This window comes from Pogoniulus pusillus, chromosome 20, assembly GCF_015220805.1.
Source record: "Pogoniulus pusillus isolate bPogPus1 chromosome 20, bPogPus1.pri, whole genome shotgun sequence".
Classification (NCBI taxonomy): domain Eukaryota; kingdom Metazoa; phylum Chordata; class Aves; order Piciformes; family Lybiidae; genus Pogoniulus; species Pogoniulus pusillus.
Window position 1 is genome coordinate 7,594,515 of NC_087283.1, and position 19,216 is coordinate 7,613,730.

At 39.4% G+C, this 19,216-nt stretch overlaps 1 long non-coding RNA gene across 1 annotated transcript in view; it reads left to right on the forward strand.

The window, feature by feature from the left end:
• Positions 1 to 19,216, forward strand: part of LOC135184358 (uncharacterized) — a 42,900-nt gene that overhangs the window by 5,301 nt on the left and 18,383 nt on the right. The window lies entirely within an intron of this gene.

The following is a 19,216-nucleotide window of genomic DNA, read 5'->3' on the forward strand; positions in this document are numbered from 1 at the left end:
TACAGATGATGGGAAATCAAACATAATCCTTTTCTTGCTTTTCTGGTGCATGTCTTAAGGGGGAGGGAGGAGGCAGTTTGCTGTAATGTTCTAGGTTCTGTACTGCCAGTAGGTCTTGGAATGCTTCAGTTTAAAAGTGGGATGACATGGATTTAACCTATATTCCGCTCACTTGACCTCAGTTAAAGGGTTCAAGAAACCTACCGTCAAATCCCATTGGCAAGTGCCTTCTGTTGTACTCCCAAATGCTCTGAGAAATGCCTTGCCTTGTGTCTGTGCTCTGTGTGGCTGAAAGCACTGAAGCTGAATCTTGTTACTGGTGAGGTCTGTGAATCTGTAAGATTTACATGTCCCACTGTGAGTATGAGTAGAGAATCATTTATGAGCATGGTTCACAGGGCTGCATTTCTGCCATGTACATGGTGGGTACAGGGTGCCCTTTGCTATGTTCTCATGTGATGTTTGTGGCAGTTGGTCTCTGAGCTGATGCACCTTGGAAGTGGACACTGCAAATACTTATCTGCTCTGAACAAAGCTATGGCAGAGTCTAGGATGGGAAGCCTTTGCTAATTGGACTTTTTGGCACACCTCTCTTGACCCACGTGGCACTCAGAAGATTAACTTCTTATCAGTCTTCACCACTGGGGTTTTCACTGAAGTCCTAATTATGCTGTCCGTAGAGAGAGACCAAATAGCTGCCTGAAGGCAACTGAGTTCTGGGAGCACAGCTCAAAACCACTTAAATCCTACCACCTTTGTGCAAGATGCAGTTTGTTCTGCCTATCAGTCCTTCTTACAGATTGCTTTTGCAAAGAAAAAGCAAACCTTTCCTAATTAACTTTGGATGGATTGTTTCACAAAAGGATAAAACCAATTAGCAAGTCCTTCTTACCTTGTGAAGCCCTGGTGTGCTATTGTTAAAGGTTATATTTCTGAAACTGGCTGATGAGAAGGTGAATAAATCCAAAGCAAAGAGTAAATATTGTATGTGTTTGAGTAATTTCAGTGTTACATTCATTTATCAAGAAATACATATATTCTACTGTTTAAGACTTTACTTTCAATGCTAGGCACCCTAATATTTGCTTTACTGGGGTCTGCAGCAGTGTCTGTAGCTAGGTCAGGACCTCATTGCCAGCTAGAATGATGCAAATATCTGTCAAGCAGTCCTTCAGAGTCATCTGTCTTCAAGAATGGGACAAAGAAAGGAGAGAAATATTTTTTGTCTTAATTTTATTAGCAGAATACAAAGGGAAAGAATATTTTGGTCTGGGGAAGCCAAGCCCTGAACCCATGTCTGAAAATCTTAAACAGGTAACTTACCCTCAAAATTGACCTTGTAACCTGGCCAGTCTCTGCTTTGACTTTACCACCATATCTGTAGGAGTAGTGAAGTATCTTTCTTAGTAGTGAAGTATCTAAAACTATCAGTGCTGACACCACAAACTGAAATCTCTCCCCAGGTGAGGAAGGCATATTTCCTGCCTCTGTTTGAAGTTCTGCTGATTTGGTTTTTCCACTTTTGCTTGTTTGTTTGCTTTTCATAACTCCTGCTGTAGCCTTTCAGTTAAATTCCCTTTGAATCTGCCCTATTCAGCACATAGTTCGCAATCTTTATTCTCTTCTTGGGTTTTATTTCCCTTAGAGTTTCTGGAATTGCTCTCGCTTTGCTCCTTAGCCATCTGGTCATAACTTCTTTTACATGTCCTTTATGTTTTAAATGCAGTTTCCAGATGCTTCATTTATTTGTTGACACAAGTGTAATTTCTGCCTCCTCTCTGTTGATTCCCTTCTTTTGTTGTTTTGCCATTTTACTCTAATTTGGTTTAGACCTGCCTCTTGAATCCCATTTGTATGAAAGCAACAAGCTACTGCTGAGAAGACAGCTGAGCAGAAGAGGTAGTTCTTACCTAGGTAGCTCCAGGGTCAAGGCAATTGCACAGTGTTGTACAGCTCTCTCAGCTAAGCCTAACCCTATGTAAACCAAGGTTAAATCCTTGGTCTAGGCTGTGTGGTAATTTACAGTGCAATTCTTACTGAATTCAAATGCAAACACAGCAGAAGTCTACTAGGCTGGCTTGAAACCACATGTAGTTATCATCACATCCCTGTGACATGCTGAAGAGAATCTGGTAAGAGGCATCCATTGTGGTGAATTATTTTTCCTTAGTTCAATAATGAAATCATTTGCAGAGGTAGTATTTGGATATTGAGAATAGTTAAGTGCTGTGGAAAATGGAGAAGCCAGTGAATGTGGCTGGCTTTAATAGCTTGCTTACTTGTGATTCCATCTCCTGTGTTTGTTCTCTGCAATTATGCCAAGGTCCTTTGTCAAGCAGCAGATACATACAGAATGTTGATACACAGAAGAAGCAAGCACTTTTTTTTTTCACCAAGCATGTAATAAAGCTGTAGAATTTATTGGCACGTGATGCCATGATGGCCAAAAGTTTAAAGTAATCAGAAAAGCACTGAGCAAATGTATGCAAGCAATGCCCACCAGGTAGATGCAACATCTGGTACAGAAAGTCAGTAACCCACATATTGCTAGGCAGCAGGGAGATGCTTTAGTGGAAGCATCGCGATGTATATGCTGCCTGTCATTTTTACCTAGATTTTTGATAGATGGTGTACATGGCAGCTGCACAGACCCTGGTGTGACCCTGTGAAGAAATTCTGAAGTTGAGTAATCCAAAGAGGGTGGCCTAGGCTCTACTAGGTTGGTTCTGCATTTCTGGGTTGGTCATGCACTACTGTCTTGATTACTTTCTCTGGCAGAGCAGCAAAAAAGAGCTGAAGACAAAAGACTGATTATATATGTATGTGTATGGATATATATTCACAGCTAATGATGCCTGTATATAAAGGGCAATCTCACAGAGGGGTAGATGGTACATACACTCTGAACTGGTGTGTGCTTGCAGGTCTTCCAATCATTGTGCAGAGAGCAGGCATATAATTTAGTATAAGCACTGTTGTCAATCTTCCTTCCTTCCTTCCCAACTTTTTGTGACACTCGAGCATAATGTGAAGGTAATTACTTTGCCTGGCATCTGTAACAGAAAATGCATTTCAGGCTTTTAAAGTCAGAGAGGAAACAAAAGTCTAAATCAAAATAATTATTTAAGGAAATATGAATGCACAGAAAAAAGAGAATGCAGGTAAGCATGAAATAAATTGATTTTAAAAACCTGGGCTACCTGCATTCATTGGCATAGAAATTAGCCTGGTGCTGAAACTTCAGTTGATGCAATTTCATCACAAAATTATTGGGTGCTGTTTCTTTTGAGCATAATCTCTTAGTGAGGGCTGATTTTTCTCTAAGCTTCTGCCAATGTACCTGGCCCCTCACAGGTTCTTTGTTTGTGCAATGTGAACTCTTATGATAAATAATTTTCCATTTATTTTCAAAATAATTGACACAGGATTGAAAGGAGCATTTTAACACTCAAAAATTAGTTTAAATGCTTCCATTGTGTTCACAGGTGGTTAACACTTCTGGAAATAATTGGATTTAGACAGCCTTCTCACTGGGAAATTGAGCATCTTTTCAGATCCTTATGTTACTCATTGGGCATAAAGAATAGCTCAGCTTTTTGTTTTCTTAGTTTATTATGACATTATATATTGCAAGGTAAACTTTCAGGATTTATGCCAACATTTTATTCAGTCCAACAATTTCAGCTTCATGTTCCTCTTTATTTCCTCATAATTTGCCTCTATGGAGCAATAGAAATACTCTTTCCTGCCAAATGCCTAGTTTGTATGGATAATTAAATTGACAGTAAAGGGCTGGATTCACCTCTTCATTATTCAAGTCTTACCGAGCTGCGGCACTATTGATTCCAGCAGAATAATGCTGCAATCACCCAGAAATCTGTGGTAAATCAGGCCAGAGGTACTCCTGATTTGTTAAGAACTTTTATAATGTCTTACTAGGTCATCCTAGCCCTTAGAAACCACTGTCCTGATCCATGCTCCTGAGGTGCTGCAATCTGTCTTAAAAGAGCGAGTGACATTACTGGCAGAGGTTTATTTCTATCCTTGTCCGTAGAAGTTGTTTCTTTTTTCTCTGTTGGGCTTGATGAAATCCAAACAGGGCCACTTCTTCAACAGGTGAAATGCCACCAGGGCAACTGAACTAGTTAGGGCCATTCCCTTGCTATGTAAGTGTAAAATAAGGTTCCTGATGTGCAACACACAAATTTTCTGTGTCCTTTCACTCTTCTCCATGCATGAAGACTGAACTCAGGAGTTAACTTCAGGTGAAGTTTCTATGCTCAGATCTCTGGACTCTCTAGAAAGTTATAGCAGTTAATGGACAATACTCAAGGAAATTAATTTCAAATGGATAAAATGTCACTGACAATCCCAGTGAGTTTTGCTCAAGGACTGAACCACTGATCTTTAAAAGATTTAGAGGATTAAAATGTGTGGCACAGGCAGAGAAAGCCTTTGTTGAGATAAAAAATGGAAATTCTTTTTCTTTTCATTTCAAAATTCCAAATCCATTTTCATAACTGATATTAAGAGTCATTTCAGTGTTCCACCTCAGGATCATTGACATACCACAAATACCCAGTATATTGGGAACTGCTATGCAAATATAACTTCTGCTATTGCTGAAAACCCCCTAAAACCTGGTATTTGGCTTCCATTTCACTGCCCAAGCTAGGATTTCTTTTTACCATTTTCATACATTTCTGCAGTCGGTAACTAGAGACATGACTAAGAAAGAGAAAGCTTTACTGCAAAGAGAAGCTGTCTGAAAGATATCTGCGCAGGCATAGGTGACAGAGAAATTGCATCTGTGCCACCATCCGTTAGGGAAAAGTAGCATCCATCTCAGAATTTGAAGACAAAAATGGGCAGAAAAAAGGTGTTTTGAATTTTCTAGGAAGAAAAACTGCAGAAACACTTAACCAGATGTCTCAAATAGCTTGAACACCGTTGTTACATGCTGAGGGGAATGCTCATTTTGGAGATACATAAAAGTACTGTTGATTTTGGAAATCAGAGTGCCATAGGTATCTATCTGTATACACAGACACACACCTGACTTACTGAGCACACTAAAATGTGTGCATGGCTGATGCAATGTTGAAAGAGAAAAAGCAGAATTGTGGTTATAATCTAGAAGTTCTTTATTTCTCTTGTGCCATTGTAAAAATATTTCCCTGGCATATCATTTAGTATCTCTGTGCCTTGGTTTCCTACTTATAAATCAAAAAACATATAAGTACTCTGGTCTTGTAAGGACTCTGTTTATAATGCTAAGGTATGACAGCAAGCTCCCATTTGGGGAAAAGTATGGGAGGTATTAAAAAGTTGATCTACAACTAACTGAAGACTATTATTTAATAGGTGGCTGAGTTGCTAGCAAGACTGATTATCTAAAGTTGTGTAGCTCAAGAATAAAATACAGCAATGCTTCCAATTTTCAAACAGAAAGGAAAAACAGCATCCAAATTACATTAGCTACTGTGACGAACTGCCAGATTAAAATGTGAATTGCTAAGCAGGTGAAGTGGGTTTGAATACTGAATGTGGCTGATTTTTTTTTTCCTTATGTTTTTTTCCCCCCTCTCTTGTCAGGATTTGTTTCTTGAAAAACTAGTGAAGGAAGAATGGAGAATTTTTATAGCTGTTACTAGTGAGATTGATTATTTCATCTTGTTCTTTCTAATACCATACTCTTCAACTGAATTACCATACAAATCCAGTTCTCCATTTATGATTCATTAAATGATAGAAAGTTTTTAAGATGTTCCAATTATATTGATTCCCAAGACTTGAGCCCTTGTGTTAAAAAGCATTGCTGTTGTACATGTAGTATCACCCCATCTTTAAAATATACCCTTAAGCTCTTCCTAATAACTTAGCTAACTCCTCCTTGAGATCTGTAGCTGTTTTAATCAATGAAAGGTAAGCCTTATTTAGTCTAAAATACAAAGGTAGTTTATGTTCTGGTCACACTGGTATGAAACTAGTAGAAAGAGAAATAGTGTCTCTGCAAACCCTACACTGAGCTCTGGGTAACTGTTTTATTTTTCCCTTTGAGGGGAAAGGTGAGAATTTTCCCCCCTTGTGCTGGTTCTGGGAGTTCCACCATCATCTTTAGGGACATCTTTATTAGGCTAACATTGAATATGTTTTAGAAACCAAGCTCTTCCCTCAACCCCCTCATCAGACCCGTCTTTCAGTCCATCTGACAATCCCTACTCTGCAGGTTCATGTTTCAAAAGTGGATTAAGAGCTACATAGCCGTTTTCAAAAGGAAGCCTTTGGTTTGCACTTTCTTTCTCCATTTGTTTGGAAATTGACATTAGCAACCCAGGGACAGGATCCTCTCAGCACACAAGGCTGCAGAGCTTCAACTGGGAAAAGCTGCAATACTATAAAAGCTAAAGGACTGTTCAAGTTCCTGTCCTGCTGTCAACAGATAAGTCTTTTCCACTTTGATCTCTGGCTGCTCCATCATCCCTTCATGTAGAGAAACTTTTGAATCCCTTTGAGGTACGCTAGAGGTCTAGCTTGGCATGCAGCAGCACAAAGATTAGGAACATATAAATGCTTCTTGTGAGCTTCCCTGCACGAAGCTGACATTCTAGGCCATTACCTTTTGCAGACTGATCACTCTGCTCACAATGTGTATTCCTTACCTCGTCCTATCCTACAAAGTCAGAGAGACTTATCAGCTGCAAGTACTGAAACACTGGAGGAGAAAAATAATCAGAAAGTGTTTCATTCACTGTAATCTTTAAATTATCAACCTACTGATTTGGAAAAGGTGTGACTGAGGGGCTGGGTGATGACTGGATGTATGATTCACATTTGTAATGCAGCTTTTGTTGTAAACACCACAAAGATGCATTAATTAATGATTAAACTGAGGGAAATGTCTGGCAGGGTAGATAGAAAGACAGATGTGGAGCTAGAAAAAAATAGAGAAAATGGTAGAGATTAATAAAATTAGGCTAAACATGAGGAAGATCAGACTAATATGTCCACTATGGAGGACTATTCTAAAGCAAAACAACCATAAAGTAGGAAGAGAGATGAATGCAATGAAAAGCAAGCGTCTGGAAAGCAAACATGCTGTTTAGTTTTATAATCTGATGATATAGCACAAAGCAAAACACAAAATTACTCCTTTCATGTAGTCCATCCACTAAACTTATCAGATACTTGTTGAGATAATTAAAAAGATGATGCTGTGGGTCATGGATTAAATGGAAGTAGTGTTAAGTCTTCAGTTCCTGTGGCTTTGGACTTCATTATCTGAAAGAGATTTGCAGAATTTGAAAGGAGAAGGGTTGGCAGTCAGTTAAAGACATTGAAAAAAGGCCAAAAAGGAAAGACAAGACTTTATGAGATTATCAGTGACATGACAACCATCCAGGGCTGTTGAGTGGGTGTTAACATGAAGTGAAAGGAAATACTGCTGTGAATGATTCGGGTAAAGACGACAAAATTCAGTCTGGATGCTTGGACTAGATATTTTCAACTGTCTTAGACTCCCAAAGGGAGGGGACCTTTGCCAGTGAAGCTACTCTTCTACTCGGAAGTTCCATCCTGCTAGGTGCTGGCAGCCAGCAGCTGGTCTGGATGAATGCAAGTCCTTGGTGTAAGCAAGACAGAATTTTTGAGAGAGTGAACTTTACCCTTACTAAGAGGAGACACCTGTGTAGAATTTGCTGCACATGCAAAGTATTTGCTGGGTGTGCCCCCCAGTATTGGATCTCCCCATGCTGCTGAGAGATAAATTGTGCAGGAACTCAACCCCTCTACTCTCTATTAAGCAGTACAAACACCAGTCAGAGCATTTCCCATTCACTGCTTTCATTTATGCTTTGAAACCTCTTACGTAGAGCTTAAATGACAGATACTCCTGTTTCTGCAGCACTTTCTTCTTAGTCCCTTTCAATAATTCATATTCATCTACACCTCATTCCCATGCTCCTTTGATAATTAAACATCAGGACACAAAGGTATGTGAGATGCTGAGACATTACTGTGGCTCAAAATACACCTGATGTCTGACTGAGGTAACTTAATTACCACTTGGTCTCTTATTGCTTACTTGGGAAATAACCAGGCAGTTATGTTATTTAAATATATGGCAGCGAGAGAGAAAAGAGAATTTGAAAGCTCATTGTGTCTGTAATATTTCTTCATGTATTGAAGTCAGAATTCTTGTAGATCATTGTAGCCATTTAATGTGGAAAAGAACAATAAACATGTCTCCATTCACTATTCTTCTTGAAGTAAGCAGAAATTATCATCAGATTTAGTTGAAGTGTTTCTACCCACTGTAAAAATTCCTTGGTTTAGACATCGTGTCACTGCATAGGTGTTTTTCACAGTCTATGCCCAGGACAAATTCTGTTGCTGTTTACAACTTCCCTTTTTAACAGTGTTATGAGGGACTTAAGTAAGTGGCAGCACTTGGTATAATTCCATCTCACTTAACAAGGGAGATTAATTAGAAGTGAATACATTCTAGACTATTCATTTGGATAGCAGAAAACAAGGAACTACTTAGAGGATGGTAGAGATCTAGAAAGGCTGACTCTGTCTTGTTGCTTGTCCTCCTCTTCTGAATATACAGGTGGCCAAAAGGGACTGCCTTTCAAACTGAGTGATCTCAAATACACAACTCAATGCATGAGTCCAGGCTTTGTGTGTGGGTGTTGATTTTTCTTCTAGCAACATTTAATCTGCTGAAGAGATTAGAAATAGGAAAATATTTTTATTGGAATGAAATAACCCAAATTGTCATCATCTCATAAAATTACACAGGTGGAAGAAGTGTCAGAAAGCTTTCCCTTGTATCATTTTTGATGGACTCCTTCATATCTTGATTCCTAACCATACACCTAATGAGTTTTCTGAATGCTCCTGTGCTTTGTTGGTGCTGCCATGTTGTACTACTACTGCATTAATTGTCCTTTTCAGCAGCCTGTGTCCTCTCAGCAGTCTTCTTGGTGCGTTGATGGAACCAGGCAATATACATCTTTTAATTCATTAGGGAACAGCGTAGTGTGTTATTGCTTGTCTTCTCCTCTGAGCCCTGCTGATCACATGCTGCTGCAAAAGCTTGTAAAATCAATGCAGATGCTTCTTTTGGTCATCTGTAAATGCATCAGCAGACATAACCAGGGAAAGTACTTGAGGTGATGTGATCTGAACAGAAGATTAGCAGAGGGCATCGGCTGCAGTTGAAAGCACAGTCTACTCTGAGCAATGACTAAGGGAAAACTTGTACTGCTTTACTCAGCACCTCCAATTCCCTTCTTGAACTCAGAGTAGGAACTGCTGCTGGTACTGACATTGTTCTCCAACTGTGGAAGCAGTTCTGCTAGCAGAACAGCAGCTAAATCATCTTGCTTTTTCTGCATTGTCAACAGAAGTGGTCACTAAGCTCAGGCAGAGTCCAGAGCTGAGCGAGAGCTAAAAGAGATCCAAGGGCACAGAGCGCATAGGTTGAACTATAAATTCTTAATTCTTGAGGATATGAGAAGGAAAGATCTAAAGCTGATTGGGGGGGGGGGGGGGGGGAACAAACAGAAATGGCTTTTTTTTTTTCGGTTGTTTAGGATGATATCTCAATTTAAGAAACAGCTTTGCAACGCTTTGTATTTGAACATTTTTGGCTGGCTGCAGGGCTTTGGAAGGACTAGTAGATTCCAGATTCATGTTCTGGTAGTGCTCATAATTATTTTGCTGTTGCAGAAGTTACTATTTTCATGGAAATTGATACTATAATTTCTATGCTGTTTCAAAGGAACAAGTGTTTCAGGGTGCTGGAGTACAACCACCTCTGTAGGACATCAACCTTGCCATGCATTTTCTGTGATGTTTTTGCTGTGACTCTGTGTTTTCCATCAAAACCCAGTGTTTTGTTATATGAATATTGTCTATAAATCAATGCTGGCTCTCTAGTATCCCAGAGAAGATTGTGTTTGCTATTGCTTGGCCATTAGTGGTGTTGCAGTAGAGCTTAAGAGTCCAAGGAATAGACTCAAACACCCTCTTGTTTGGTTAAAATATGAGACAAACAGATGGTTGTTGTCTTTGAGAAGCTCACCCTTGAAATAGATGTAACAGATTAAGACAGGCACTGTGGGTTTATTTGGACATCAGGATGCTATGAAAACATTTGCCATTTTCAGGGCAAAAATTTGGCCTCTGGTTTCACTGTAAGACTTTTGAGTGAATTCCCATAGTTGTCATTAACTGGCCAACTGCCTGAATCAAATAATTTAAGGGCCAGATCCTGTTTGCTTCTGTCCCAGGATTATTCTGTTGGTTTCAGTCATACTGGCTGCTGTCCTGTTAATTGCAAGTAGAAAATGTTCATATGGACACGACAAACAAAATCTGTCAGCACTTGCTTGAGAGAAAGAAGGACCATATGTTTTCAGGCCAAGGCCAAAGCTGAATGTTTTAGGCTGCACTAAAGTAATGCTGAGCTGCAGATCATCTGCAGAAAAGTCTGCAGAGGAGGAGATAATTCATATCTTCAACTTTAAATTTGCTTCAGGCAGCAAAGGAGTCTTTGCCTGATATTAGCACTTCTTAAGATAATGAGTCCTTTGAGCTGTAGTCCTTTCCAGAAGCTATTTACAGTGGACTTAATTGGCTAATGGTTACACGTTTGAACTTCATCCTCTAATAATAAATTCCAGTGATAATTCTTTGCTTTTCTAAAGCTTTGTCCTGTTAGATTCATGCCACGTTTCTCTCCTACGGCATCTTTAGAGTAAGAGCAGATTATGTAGTCAGAAGCTGTACACCTTAATAAAAGACTCAATAGACTTCAAAATACCTTGTTTTAAAAAGATTTTAATTTCATTACATTTACAACTCCTAATAAAAAGTTATAGGCAACACAGTGTTTGTTTGGTACATGTTTTGATTTTATGTGCCAGTATATGGAGGCTGGAGTGAATTTGTTTCAAGGGGAGACTCTTCTGGTTGGAGATGCATATGAAGATACAGGCATTCCTATTTCTTTGTATTTCCATTAAATTCAAGCTTTTAAAAATCAATGTTTAATTACTGATCCCAAGCAGACCCAGAATACAGAATGCTGATTTACTGATGGTTCTTTTAGTGTTGTTGGCAGAGGAAAGTGCTTGTGACCATCTCACCCACTGCCCTTCCTGTTCCTGAATTCAAGATCATCCTATATCACACCCTTCACGGGATGCAACTGTGAGGGACGTGTCACAATATCAGCAAATCTTTTATTTCTTTTCTCAAGATAGTCAGCTCTGCTTAAGTTTTTTTTAAGCTGACTTAAAGACAAAAATAGAACCTATCCATCATTTTGATTTTACCAGGAGTTGTATCATTGTATGAGCACGGACTCTTCAAAAACAGTCTCGTGACTAACTTGCTTGAAATGCTGTATTCATGAGAAAGCCTCAGAAGTGGCAGTTGGCTTATTAACATTTTTGTGACATTACTCATAAAAAAACAATTCAAAGCAGTTTTTGTTGTTATTATATTTGATTATTTTTATGCAGAAACCACAACCTCCTTAGTTAGTTGGCTCACGGTTCAATACATTATTGGCAAGAAGAATTATTTTATTGCTATTTCTTTCCAATAAAGACAAGAGGGGGAAAAATACCAATTTATTGGTGGACAGATTGAGGATAAGTGACACTATTCCCATAGTTTCATCTTCTGAAAGCAATGACCTGGTCTACTGTTTATTTGTGCTGTTGGGTGGGTTCAAGGAAGCCTGGTTTTAATCCTACATCTGCGTCGTAGCTTTCTGTTGTTACCTGAGGATATCAAATACCATGTTTGGGTTTAACCTCATTTTTGCCTCCCCAGAGTCCTGCTCCCCCAGGCACACGCTTAAATGAGGATCCACACCTTTGTGGTTTGGTTCCCCATCTATAGAGTGATGATATTTCTTCTTACTGTAGATTTTAAGCCTTTGGGAGATGATCTGTCTCTCAGTGTGTCTGAATAAGACCTAGTATATGAGGAGCTAGCTCTGGTAGGAAATCAGGAGCACCTCAACCAGAAAATAATAAGAAAATAAGTTATGTGGGAAACTCTAATATTTATGAAATGAGGGGGAACTTGCTGTCTGAACCTTTCCAAGATAGCAGTACAGTAAACAAATTAAGACAATATACAGTGACATTGGTCAAAACAACCTAAAGCAATGATGTATTAGGGTGACTGTCTTTTGGTATATATATAAAAATGCACAATACATTTTGGCCCAGAACCACTCACCCTGCAGTCTAACACTGTTTTATTGTATAAGGTGCACCTTACTTCTCCCACATCAAATTCTGTCCATAGTGGAGCAGGAGACACTGGGTTTACACAAGTGACACCAGTATTTGGATTTCACACTCATGTTCACTGCTGAATCTTCCCTTTCTCTGGGTAGTATGCTGGTTTGAGGGAATTCATGCTGCATGAATAGCTGGACTGCAGTCTGATCAGAGACCAAGCTCTCTTGCAAGCTAGTCACACAATGACAGTTAGCATTCTTTTAAGAAAGTCAGGGTCACAGATCTTGTAAAAGGTGATTTTTCTGGGGTCCTGCTTGAACTTGCATTCTGTGTTGCTCTTCCTGGTCAGTTTTTGTGTTGGAATAATGCTGGATGTGGAAATGTTAGGAATTAGTAATATTTTCTTTTTTTTCTTAGTCTGCTACACGGAATAAACTCACAGTGCCTTGGATATCCTGGCATTTAGAATATAGTTTTTTAAAGGCCATAAATGCATGAATATGAATAAAGAGTTAAGTTCAGTCATAGGTTTGTGATGTCTGGACTATCTGCTCCACACACAACTAAAATGAAGGCACATAGTGAGCCATGCATGGCTTTTTGCTTGGGTATTTCTGGATTTTAGTTATTAACTTCTTGGTCACTTCCCTCTTAGACTATTTCATAAGGGATTGCCAAATGCTGATTAATATGACCTTTAATTTTTGCCTATTTGTTTGTTTTCTTACCTAGACAGAAATATAGACATATGATTTCTGCCAATTTCTGACTTTGAGCCTGACACCTTGCACAGGGGAGCAAGTTACATTATGCTCTCTGTAATAATTTCCAGCTGCAACTTCATTTATTCATCTGACTTTTTTCCCCTTAAGAACAAAGTTGTTTTATTCTATGGGATTACAACAGCTAAGAGAGATTTAAGTAAGTAGAAAATCAGGCTTGGGACATTGAAATGTATTTATTACTTTGACACATTTTGATTCAGCTGTGTATTTAATGTTCTTTTCAAAACTGTTCACTTGTGCAAAATAGTACCATTCCAAAATATATATTGTCTGTATTTTTGCCTTCACTGCTCTCATTGCTAGCACCTGAAGAGGATGCTACTGTCAATCTTAGTATTTTTCATTGCTTCATCTTTTTGCAGTTAGGTTCCACTTTTGTTGATCTTACTGTTTTTAAAGGAAGTCTTACCTGTTATTAAAGTTGATTATGGGTTATTTTGACCTACAACAGACATTCCACTCTTTCAGAGGGGGAAAATTTAACTCCTGTACTGACCTGTCCCACTGAATTACCCAGCAGGAACCAAGTGGGATTGTTTCCAAGGCATTTGGGAGTAGGCACTCAGCCCCTGAACCACGGCAGCCCTCCACACCTGGGTTATGCCAGCAGTGGAGAAGTACCATCTCTGGCCAGAGATAAGCTTCCTCTCTTCGGCTAACAACTCAAGGAGAGGTCAGAAATCTGAGGTCACCTCGAACACCTGTTAAAACATCCTGTTCTGTGAAATTGTCACTTTTCTTGGGAATCAATAGAACTACCATGGCAGGAATAGTTTTCCTTCCTTGGAAAGGCTTGGTTTTGCTTAGTTTCTGGAACTGTTCTCCTCTGACATTTAATGAAGGAAAACTCTATTCCCCAAGGCTGTTCATCCTTCTTTTAATATTTGACAGAAGCAGGACTGTATATCTTATTAATGGTTTAGTCACACAGCACTGGTTTGACTCAGGTCTTCTCTTGGGTCAAAAGCAGTGAGACTTTGTCATGGAAAGAGTCATTCCAGGAGAGGAACTCTGTCATCAAAGAGCCATCTCTTCAGTGGTATCATGTTTGTTTTGGAATCAATCTTTTTGGTGTTGTTTGCCTAGCAGGCAGGCTTGGTCTTCGGCCTTCTCCTTTCATCCCTGCTGCCTACCTTTGTGCCCCCTGACAATGCTGAAACCTGAGGCTGGGGTTTCCTTCACACCCTGTCAGTGCAGGAGCATCACGAGGTGTCGGATCGCAGCTGCTCAATTTGCCGGAGAGCAGCACTGGGGTTTGGTAACAGTCACAGAATATATCCAAAGAAAACGTGTAAAGAAGCATCTTGATAGGAACTGAAGTGTTTTTCCTGCATTGGCAAGGATCAGTTATTTACTGAGTGAGGAATATGACAAACATTCACAATTATGTCACTTCAAAAGCTCTTTATTTTCATGCAGTGTGTACGCAGAAGATGTTGTAGCAAGAACATTTCCTCACAGCCGTTTTTGCATAGATCACTTTCATGCATCTTTTATAAGAATTGCTGTTTGTCTCCACAGTGTAACTCTGCATGATTTTCTTAATTGTTATTAGTTGTGCTGAAGGTATTTGTGTGTGTAAATAAATGCACATATTTACTACCCACTCTAGGATATAGACATGTCACAAATGGTGAATGACATACCAGACCTGATTTTGAGAAAAGTAGCAGGCAAAAGCACTGCTCTGGCTGCTTTAAGAAGTCTTTGTGCTCTTGCTAGGCAGGAGTGAGGAGTTTTCTCTTAAAGAGCTCTGTAGGACTTATTAGCAAAACACAGAAACTATTTTCTGCATAACATTTCAGTGTTATAATTTCCTGTAAAGGGATTTAACATATTCCAGAACACTTTCTATTTCAATGCAATTATTTGGAGAGAGTTAATGCTCATTTGTTAGCTAGAGAAATCAAGGGGAAATTATTTAAATGGCTGATGGATTATTCACACCAGTTTGTCTGGTGCTAGTAACATTGTACTGGCTCTGGGCTTGCAGCTCACACACAGCAGATTTCAGGCTCAGTCCTGATTTTGCCCTTTCAACTTCTATGTTAAATGAAGAGTTCAAAGTTCCTTGGAAGATTATGTCTGAAGTTGACATGCTAGCAAAACACCAACCACTGCAATTTGTGAGGCTGTGGCTTATGGTTAAATTAATGTCTCATGCAGTAATTATCTTATGAAACAGGCAGATTAAGCAATCAGATGGCCACACAGATGCAGAGCGCTGTCATGTGGGTGACACTGGCAGATTGTGCTCATATTAAGCATTTTGCCTGAGGAAAGGTAAGCAAAGAGAATTGTGTAACATGGCTCCTTGCCCCTTTTGCTTTCCTCTGCCAAGTGTCTCTGGAGTGCAGTGTGAAAAGGTTTAGAATATTGTGTAGGAAATCCTTGTGAATGAGCTGACTGTGTAAAAGCTTAAGTTTATCTTTGGTAGAACAGGACATAAGGAGAGATTGCTGTCTAGAAATGGCATTCTTCCAGTCTAAGTTGCTTGTATGGGTCAACTACCACAGGATCTGAATATCTTGCCAACTTTAATGCAAGTACCTTTGCAATCTCAGGAGGGCCAAGGAATTCTTATCCTCTTTTTTTTTATATTGAAGTATTGAGGCTGCACTTTTCTTAGTTTCCTGAGTGACCTATGGTGCATTCCACAGTCCTCATCCCTTCAATATCCAGACCACAAACTTCATATTGTACCTCTTGCACATGCAAGTTTTCTTCCTCAAGTGGTGTGGTGCAAGGAGAAGCCCCCCACTGCCAGATCTTGCTGCAGTGCAACCAGAGGGAATACCTGCATAAAGCAGTATGGAAGTGCTCCTGCTGGGTAGTATCAGAGCCAGGGTAAGAAAGAATAGTACTGATATTGAAAATGAGACTGAGGAAGGGAAGATGGATGGTGGAGGATGGAATTGCAATGCTAAAAACTCACTCAGTTTCCACCCTCATTTGGAGCTGTTTGTGCTCTTAAGTCTTCTGAAGAGCCTTATGCTTTGTTTCTGCTTCACCACCCCACGCCAAATTGCACCAAGGACTCAGAAAAGAGATTCACCTTCCACATGCCTCTCTGCAGAGCATTTCTTATTGCAAAACATACACATGAACCATGCAGTTCAAACTGATCACAAAGTGTAAGGGTAGGAAACACTCTTTTTTAATGCAAATAGCAAGAATAACTTCTTTTTTGTGTTGCTGGTTATGCTAATTGGCTGCATTGAGAAACGAAGCCACATCCAGTGGTTCAGGTTCCTGCCATGGTGTTTCAGCAGGGTCAGAGCTGAACATGTGGCTGCCTGCCACAATGAGAGCTGCTTTTCAGGATATACTTATCCCATCAGCTTTTTCAAAGATCAGTCTGTTGTTTGGCAAAAGCTGATTTTCTGCCTACGCCCTACTGGTCAGAGCAAAATCAGTTCCAGTAGACCAAATTAAGCAATAGAACAAAAAAGCTTCATGTCATGAGGGCCTGAATCAGGTTCACTTTAGTGCAAAAGTCAGTCCTCCTTCCTCAGCACAGCTCTTTGCTCACACTGGGCACATACTCTGAAGCTTTTTGGATGCAAATGTAAAACATGTGGCACTATAGGATTGTGCAAGGAAAAAAAGCCTAATGTGTTACTTGAAGTAACAGTGTCTATATAGATATTTTATGATGCAGTATACATTTCATAAAATAGATGGGTTTTTAATTGCTAAATATTTAGATTTAAAAGTTTGTAGAGAGTATTCCCAGAGTTCATATAAAATAAAATAAAATCTCTCTGAAATTACATAACTTAGGGCAGTTTGCTCTCAGTGAATTCAAATTCTAATTATACTTCTAAACTATTCTGGAAAATTACTTGGTCTTGATTAATTCTTCTTTATGAGCTCTGAATTGTCATTGCTGATCACAGAGCAATGAGTACTAGTGCAGATTTTTGGATTTGTAATAAGATGACCTGAAGTCATGATTGCAGCTCCATCTCTTCTCCCAGACAACCAGCAACAGAACAAGGGGACACAGTCTCAAGCTGTGCCAGGGGAGGTATAGGTTGGATGTTAGGAGGAAGTTGTTGCCAGAGAGAGTGATTGGCATTGGAATGGGCTGCCCAGGGAGGTGATGAAGTCACCGTCCCTGGAGGTGTTCAAGAAAAGACTGGCTGAGGCACTTAGTGCCATGGTCTAGTTGGCTGGATAGGACTGGGGGATGGGTTGAACTGGATGATCTTTGAGGTCTCTTCCAACCTGGTTGATTCTGTGATTCTATTAATCCACATGGCTGGAAATGAAAGAAATTCTCCATTTGTTTTGAATGTTTTGGGTATGCATGTGAAAGTCAAACTGACATTTTATTTGTTTGGGGGTTTTTGTGTCTTTGTGTTTCCAGAGTTACACAAACTTTATTACTTTAGTTTCAGTAACATACCTGGAAGATGTTTGGTCATGTGTTTTCTATAGCCAGCATGACAACATGGATTTCATGGATTTGTGGATAATTATGGTTCATCTGTTTCTGGAAAACATAAAGGCTGACCAGTAAAAATCAAGTGTGAAAGGGGATCTGGATGTCTCAGTTAATAGGTACCTGAAAGAAGATAGGATTTTTGAGTCCATCTAGGCTTTCTCTAAAATAAATGCAAGAAATTCTATGTTCCCTGTTCAAAGGTCACCCATCATGATTTGAGAATATATTTGGTTGAGAGAGGGACAGTTCCCTTGATGAGCAAGAACTCCCTTATCTGAAACCCTAAAAGTTATCTGTAGCCTGCACCTGGCAGTCACCAGTGCCTGGGTTGAAATTCCTACCTGGGAGAGCTTTCTGTATCTGCATTCTTTAGTAGTGTGTGATTTTAATGCCTCTCTTTACTTTCCATCAATAAGCTGTTAATAAAAATAGAAATCTACCTCATCTTGGGGCCTGTAGTTTTATATCTTCAATAGATCTGCCTCTAGTCAATACTAAACATGGCTGCCCTAATGCCTATTTGTGAGTTCAACTAACGTCCTCCATCTGCACATTTGGGTATTCCTAGAAAGCAAAGTATGTGTTGCTAATAGAATACAGCAAGCCTCTGGCATGTGACTATCTGACTCTGAAGTCTGAAGAGCTTTAGAATCAAATCTGGCTCTACATTTTAAACCTAACCCTTAAGGTTTATAAAATTAGCTGACCTTCACCTTCAGTTCTCTGTGTGCCAATGAAGGAGAAAGTTCTCATTCTTGTGCCTTTATAATATATTCATCTGTATTTCACAAGGAATGCTTTATCACCATTCTACTAAAGCTGATATTTCCCAAATAGTCTCCTCTGCTGAACACTTTTTTTTTCTATTATCTTTTTATATGTTTTTTTTTGCTTATGTTAGAACTCTTTTTTTTTTCTCTCTTTTTTGGGGGGAATGTAGGAAGTATCCAGGTCAGCAGGGTGGAAGAATTTAAATATTTAGTATCATTAATATTTTAGTATCTTCAGGATTATATTAGAGTCTGAAAAGAATGAAAAAGAACAAGTACTTCTGCCCATCTCTCAGATTGTCACGACCCTAGGTCCAGCAGCTACAGACTTGCTTAGCAAAAGAATCACAACATTTTGGAGTTCATGCTATTAGGTGATGTTTGTTTGACTATTAGGCTGATATGACTAAAACTCCTTAGTGTGTAAGTTGATGTGACAATGCACATGTCATATATGTGGAGTGTGTTACAAATATAACTTTTAATGTGTAAGCCAACTGATAGCTTTTACTGACTTAAGAATCCCTGGGAAACTGGAGGTGACTTTGTGGTGCTTCTTGAATGGGTTTTCTTGACCAGGGCTCTCACTTTGTATTTGTGTTGCTGCTGTTTCTTACCCTGCTGCACAAAATGATCTGTAATGGAAAAAGGAAAAGCAGATATACAAGCAAACTAGCTGTGTAAGCAGGGAAAAAGACAAACAGTGACTGCACTGTTAAGTACAAAACCAGCTCAGTTACATCCTGTCTTTACAGGGCAGGGAGCTGTCTTCAGGTTACTTGCCAACTTCTGCTGACCTGTGTGGAGCTGATTGCTAGACCTGTTCTCTGTATACCTGACGCTGGCAACAGAGTGCTCATTAAGCAAAAAGAGATAATCCTTATGTTTCTCTATCTGCCACAATTAAGTGCAAAGGCTTTGATTTCAAGGGTGAAGAGTTCC